Below are 8,111 nucleotides of genomic sequence, written 5' to 3' on the forward strand. Positions count from 1 at the left end.
ATATATGTATGTATATATATACTTTGTGTGTATATATATATATACAATGTGCATTGTAGCTTATTTTACTATCTTGAAATACTTATTTATTTAAACACATCCTGCTTGCACCGTTATATTCTACTGTGTTGTTGTTTACTATCTCTTACTATCTCTCTTTAGGACGTTGTAAATATTATAATTACTTTTTCACTTTTTGGTACTTTATCTTTGTACCTGTATTGCATGCTTTAGTATTTTTTGTTTGTTTTTTCTTTGTTTTTTTTAGAGAGTCAAATCAGTTCTTCTCATCTTAAGCATTTCATTGTACTGTTTACCTTTTATTAACCTTCATATGACAAATAAACACAACTTGAACGTCAACATGTATGAGGACAGCAGGACAGTAGTGAGATCCAAAAAAGTTAAATCTGGTACTCTGGACTTGCAGGATACAGTAGTGAGATGTTCTGCAAGAGTGACAGATAGCTTCAAGATGGAGGTGGGATTGCATCAAGGATTGGCTATGAGCCCCTTCTTATTTGCTCTGATTATGGACAAATTAACTTGAACAGACAAAGATTCCTATGAACTATGATGCTTTCTGATGGCATCAAGAACAGTGGTCTATCCATCTATCCATCCATCCATCCGTCCATCCACTATCTTCTGCTTGTTCAGGAGTTGCGTTGCTGGGACAGCAGCTTGAGCAGGGAGACCCAGATATCTCTTTTCCCAGCCACCTCTTCCAGCTCCACACCCTTGCCTGCACCGAGCAATTCTTTCCATAAAAGAGCACAATTGGTGACAATGGGCAGCCCTGGTGGAGACCACCTCCCACCCTTAAGGGGACTGACTTACTGCCAGCAATGTGAACCAAACTCTCAAGCTCAGCAACATCCTGAACCTGGGGGGCGGTGGGGTGCTGGTGTCCCTGTTGGGGGACTCCCGGAGCTCCGGCTTGGGGGCCTCTGTGTGTCTGAGGCTCTGGTCTTCCCTGCGTTACCATTGTGTCCTGTGGGGACCGGTCTGTGGGTCCCCACATCCACTATTGAACATTTTTATGGAGAAACCTTATAGTGACAAGCATGCTCACACAGGTGTTTAAATTCAGGTGTTTATCAGATACACACTCAATTGTGTTGTTGTGGCCACTAAATACATCATGCATTACCATTTACTGTATAAAATACGTTCTAATGATGTTATAAGTATCATTATATATGTTGTTTGTTGTTGTGGTTTCTCGGTTTTGTCTTGTTTTTGTACTTTCCGCAGGTCTAGAGGCAGACTTCAATGATGTTGATTTGTGTTCTCTTTATCCCTCTCTCTCTCTCTCCTTTATTCCTATCTTATTCTTTATCTTTTAACCCTTCTCTCACTTTTCTGCTTTGTTATCTTCTTTGTTTTTCATCCCCGTGTCCATTACAACTGAAACAAACCCAAAGCAAATTCTAATAAAGTTTTATTTATATATCAAGTGGAGCATTAAGGTCATTATATATATATATATATATATATATATATATACATATATATATATATATATATATATATATAATAATATTTTTTATTACTATTATTAATGTTATGTTCAAGCTTTTATGGTCAGTCAGATTTATTTGGGATTTTGCTTGAATCTAAAGAAAAGTAAAAAGTCTAAAAAATTTAGGTAATAAAATCTAGGATTGGTTAAGCTAGGCTTTCACTGGGTTTCCACTGTTGGAGACTAGTTGAAAAATCAGAAATACACTCATTTCTATTTGAAATCACACAGTTAGTACTTGGACACGTTTGCCAAACAACTGTCACAAACTCTCAGCAGAATATATGTCAAAAAGCCAGAGGCTTCTTGCAAATTCTGCTAGTAATTATTTGCCAATAGTCACAATCCAGTAAGATACTGCATTTAAAGATGGAGGGTAAAACAAATTATTAGGTTTAGGCATGTGATGTAGCTGGTTTGAATTATGAAATCAGACGATGTTTTGATTTGAATTCATTTGACAAAATAGCCTCTGACACACTATTTGAGTGATTTAAAAACAGAACATATAAATAATGAGGGGAAATGCTGTTTTTGCTCACAGTTGACATGAAAAAATGGTTTATGTGCTAACTAGTTTAGACAGTCAACGATAATATTCTGCAAATTAAGCTTTTATTGTACAGAATATGAAGGTAGAAGTATGCCTCCACACTATTTTTATTGTCACTGTATATATCATGCATAGAGGATCCATAGTTTAATCTTGTTAAAAAAAAATGCATTAAGCATAACGTTCATAATGGAAAAAATAATTTAAAAAAACAATTGAATAAACTGATATTTTGGACATTGGAGTATTTTCAGACAGCAACAATCAACTTTGATCTTGGTTGTGTTTATGATAGCCATTAGCTGGTTGGATCGTTAAACTTAAGCTCTGTTTTTCCAAACATAAACACAAAATCTTTATTAATTTTTGTCTTTGCCACAGAAACCCACTTAGCTGAGTGGTTAGAGCAGTCGTCCTCCTGTGAGTTATAGGTTCAAACTGTCCCCGGGAAAGACCCTGAAGCCCTCATTGCCTCCAATGCATTTCCCATCAATACATGAATGTGATCTAAAACACTGAATTTGTCTCTATAGAATAATTTATTCAGTTGAATTTTGTATAGATGTACTTAAGCACTGTATGAATGTGTGTGTGAGTGGGTAAATAAGGACAAGGATTGTGCTGTAAAGTGCTCTGGCTATCCTGGTTGGATAGAAAGGTCCTATAAAAATACAGTCCATTTCAGAATTGCTGAATTATGCATTTAACATAACCATAAACATAGCAGTAGAAAGGGGAAGTGTTTGTTTCAACCTCACAGTTTCATAGATTAGAAAATTACAGATAGAATCATTTAAAAACAGCATGTTACTAGAGTCAACACAATCAGTGCATAACAAATACCTGCTTCTATCAGCAGGTGTTGAAATACAAATTAGAACCTCAGAGTTCTGCCTGTGAGAGTGTGGTTGGAGATAAAGGATGTCTTCTGGATACCTAAGCAGCAGCTAAACAACACGGTCTCATCATCTGGTCAGAGTCCACCATCAGGGGACTGACAACACGTAAAGCTCAACAGAGAGTGGCATTTAGTCATCAGGTTGTCTGAAAACTATTGACAGAAGAAAAGTGTGGAAACAGAGAAAGGTGAAGGTGAAGCAGCACTCAGCTCACCCTGTGTCTGTTTCAGACCTGCTCACCACCCCGGGGGCGCAGATGTTCGAGTCTGAGTTGAGAGAGATATGATACATGTATGCTAAGCCTGGGGCTAATTTTGGACATGCACATATTCTTGTGTTTGTGTTTTTAAGCAGTTTTGCAGATGGAGGAGAAATTGCATGCCGAAGCGGTGGGAGATTTAAACCGCTTCAAAGGGTTCATTTTCAAATCATCAAGAAGGATGTATTTATTTACAGCAGTCTGCCTGGTAGTAATTTGTCTTTGTTTTCATCTTTTTGAAGGAATGCTCCATTGATGTCATCTTGTGTCAAAAATGATTTTTTTTTTATGCATGTACATAGAAGAAACAGCACCGGACAACGTCAAAATACAGACGGGCCTTGGGTTTGTTTTCCAGGGACATGAGTTCCCTGTTTCTGAGGTATACTGTTTTTTGATTAAAGCTTATCTACGCTGAACAACATAGAAAAATCAAATTGGACTGGGTTGGTTCTTATGGTTTACGCTCAGTTAACCTGCTACACAAACTACTGAATAATTTGGCACATACGATCCCACTCTTGGTATACATCTGAGCTTGCATTTTTTTAGCAGAGTTTTAAAAGCTCAGTACTTTGGAAAAAAATGTTTCACCTCTGATCTACTCTTGTTTTTAATGTATTATGTTTGTTTGTTTGTTTGTTTTTCCAAAGTAAGATATTACAATGAAAAACCCTGAGGCAAAGTTGTCAAACAGAATAACGGTGCTGTCTTCGTGTTAGAAGTTATTTGCCAAAATATACTATTCAAAACCTGAGATGCCTGCAGGAAACAACTTCAAAACAGATAACACGCTATTCAGATATTAACTTCAATCACATTTAAGAATAATAAGAATATCAACTGTGCATTTAAGTCATGCTTAACTACCATGTGACTGAGTTATTTCTTCAAATTATATGACTAAAATTGAAAAATTGTGATTGACAGCCTATGTATGATGTAATTGAGTCATTTACATTCTGTGCCTCCATTATTGGGGTGGTTGTCTTGAGCTATAGCCACAAGCTTTTTGATGCTTCTTGTGGTGACTATCCTCAAACTTGGTGGAAGACACTCCAGGTTAAGGAGGACGTCAAGATGAAGAAGGAGTCCTGTCAGGCCTTGTTGACTGATAGGACTTTGGAGGGAGTTGAGGAGTATTGGCAAGCCAAGGGGGCCCACATCCCTGGCTTTTGCTGAAGCAAAAGCTCGGATGTGTGAGGAGTTTGGTGCGGCCTTGAATAGAGACTCTCGATTGGCTCCAAAGAGATGATTCTGACAAATCATCAGTTGGCTGATGCAGAGAAAGCAGCACTTTACTAATGCTTTATTTAGTGAAGGTGAGGTGCTATTGACCTCAGCCAGTGATGTTGCCAAGAGGTGAAATAATCATTCTTGGACCTTCTCAGTCCCACCAGCATGTCTTCCATAGAGGAAGCTGAGTTGGGGGACTGGAGGGTTAGTCCATCAATTACCAGGGCTGAGGTCACTGAGGTAGATAAAAAGCTGCAGGACACCAGGTGTGGATGAGATCTGCCCAACTTTCCTTAAGGCTCTGGATGTTGTAGGCCTGTCTTCATGACATGCCTATGCAACATTACTTGGATATTCGGGACAATGCTAATGGATTGGCAAAGTAGAGTGGTGGTTCCCCTCTTTAAAAGGGGACCAGATGGTGTGTTCTAATTATACAGGCATTACTCTCCTTATCCTCCCTGGTAAGATCTATTCAGGGGTACTGGAGAAGTGAGTCTGATCGATGGTCGAACCTCGGATTCAAGAGGAACAATGCAGGTTTCATCTTTTGCTGGAACAGTGGAACATCTCTTTACCCTCCCAAGGGTCCTAGAGGGGTCTTGGGAGTTTGCCATTTTAATCTATGTGTGTTTTGTAGACTTTGAGTAGCCAAAGAAAAGACAACAAATGTAACTTATGTCTTTAGAAAGATGCTCTGCATCTGACATTCTTCAAAGAATTACATAAAGTCATAAAACAATTGAAAAAAACATGTTGCAGCTAGAAACAGATTTTACCAGACAGTTTCACAATGTTCTGCCTGGACGTACTGTAGGACTGTTATGCCATTTCAGACAATTGTTGAATCTCACTCAAATTATCACAGAGGCAGAACTCTACACTGTCTAAGAAAAAAAAAATCTTATATTTAATTTAGTTTTATTAGTTGAATAAGTTTTGATGAAAGCTATCTTAACCTGCACAGCTAGAAAATCTGGGCAGGAATTCAAACAAGAATATGTTCAATTGTTTTAATTAAGCCTCATGCAGAATCTTGTGTATCATATATCTTCATCAATTTACCTAGAGCCATCACCCAGAAATCCAACCATTAAAACGACGAGTGACTATTTGCTCTAATATATGTACTGGAATAACTAGAAATGTATAATTTTGGTAAATGTCCTGATGCATGTTCAATAATCCAGACAGATAAATCTAACAAGGTTGAGTCAGGTCCTGTGGACATGTTCTTCTATGTTGAAACATTTTGTCTTTTACAAAAAGGATGCAACTGCACCTGGTGGGATCCTCGGTGCATTTTGATGATTTTAGAAGCATTGTGTTGTTGTAATTTTTAGATTATGCACTGTACTCTTGGGACTGTTTGTCCTCTTTATATTGCCAGTAGATTTGTGAAGTGGAGCTCATTGTTGTATCATTGAGCCATAATCCTTTAAGTGGCTTTTCAAAGTATTATAATAAATTTCCCCCGCAAATAAATAATGTTTAAAGTTTTAATCATATGTTTGTGGTTAAAGAGTTTGCACTCAGATGAAACACAATATGCCATTGTTTTCTTCAAAATGATTATGTATTTGTAATTAATTAATATTTGAAAAAACTGTTACACTGACAGGCTAGATGCCACTTTACACCCACAGACCCTTCACCCACTCACCGGCGATTATGCTTTCCTGGAACTAGCACCCTTAAACAGATGAGATGTTTGTTCCAGTAAACTGGCCTACATCCACCGCTACTCACTGCAGCAGTGAAGAGGGAAAATAATGACATGTCATCTGATAATGGTAACATTGCCGATGAACTAGCCCTTTTAATGGATTTATAATTAATGCTTGTGTGTTGACCGATGCCATTGATGGCTGAAGGGAGGCAGGATAATGTTCTGGAACTAGAAAAGTAATTTTAGAACAGTATGGATCAAACCAAGGCCACTGAATTAGAGATAAGAGGCACGTTAGTCCACAAGAGGTGCTGGTCTGGCAGTCACAGCCCAGAAAGCGTTTCTTTTTTTTTTCCTCTGACCTCCTTTTTTATTTCCCTCCTATCTCTTATCCGCCTCAGATAGGACATTACAGGCCAACAACTTGCCAGACTGCTCAATACTTATCACTTTAAGGGCAGACTGCCATCATTGCTAAGGTTGTAGAGGTCAGTGGTTTGTACCTGTATGAATAACAGACTCACATATTCATCAGCACAGTTTCATTTAATAAATCTCTACATTCAGATCAGTTACAATTTGGCAATTGGTGCACCAAAGTATGAAGCTACATCCCTGACATTTCTTTCTTTAAAAGGTTATTTTAATGAGCAGGGATGGAGGACAGAGGCAAGAGAGGGTTTTTTTTCTTCCATTTTTGAGTCCATCTGGTATTCTGTGATTGCCGTACAAAGAACAAAACTGACAGGCTGATTCTTTGATACAGCTCAGACTTTTTTCATCTGCCATAAAGCATATTTAAATCAAGGTTAACTAGCAAGTGTAGCCTCCGACTCACATGAGCGAAAAGAAAATGCCAAGAAGTAATTTCTGAATTTACATCCACATCAAAGAGCAAAAAGAGTGATGTAATTCTGGCTCTTGGAGAATACTTAAACCCTATCAATTAAAAAAAATCACAACTGGATTTTTCTACTTTTGTATTAAATTCTAAAACTATCTTAGTACAAACTATATCAAATACATTTCTGTTCAGTTATGTGTAATTACTCACTGGAAACTTCTTTTTTGTAGTAAAGTATTTCATGATGTAGCAGAAAATTGATCAACCCAGACCTTAGAAAAAATTTAGACTAAAGTTTGTTCTAAATTAAACAGAATTAATTTCAACTTTATATTTCAGCCCATTTGAACTCTAAGATCCATCCATCCACCCATTATATTTACCCACTTCTTCCTATTCAAGTCAAGGAGGTCACTGGTGCCCATATCCAGCAGTCACTGTGTGAGAGGTTGGGGACACCCTGGACAGGTCTCCATCCATCACAGGGTTACACAGAGACATAAAGACAAATGAGTCAAACATCCATCCATTCATCCATTATCTTTTACCCGCTTCTTCCGTTTTGGGTCACGGGGGTCGACGGTGCCCATGTCCAGCAATCACTGTGCGAGGGGAGGGGGACATCCTGGATAGGTCGCAAGTCCATCACAGGGACACATAGAGACAAACAAGACAAACAAACTTTCACAATTTCATTCACACAAAGAGACAATTTAGAGTTACCAGTTAGCATAGCATGCATGTTTTTGGTCTGTGGAAGGAAACCGAAGTACCCAGAGAAAACCCATGCATGCACTGAGAGAACATGCAAACTCCACACAGAGAGGCCCCTGACTGGGATTCGTTCCAGTGACAGTATCATCATCTGAAGGCTCCATGACTTTGAACATGTGGCAGAAGACAGGCAGCACCACAGAACAGGAGATGTAGTGCTGTCCACCCAGAGTTTCAACGACATACTGTATATATGTACTAAAATAAACTACTACTTACTACATGTACTACTATTCCTGCTTTGTGGTTTGTCGATTATAGCAGGGCTTTAGGGTACGAATCCCCATCGATAAACAAGGAACTATGTATATGTTTGTGTGTATGTATGTGTATATATACAGTAATATATATA

Source organism: Nematolebias whitei, chromosome 9 (assembly GCF_014905685.2).
Source record: "Nematolebias whitei isolate Nwh7 chromosome 9, NemWhi1, whole genome shotgun sequence".
In the NCBI taxonomy this organism is placed as follows: Eukaryota; Metazoa; Chordata; class Actinopteri; order Cyprinodontiformes; family Rivulidae; genus Nematolebias; species Nematolebias whitei.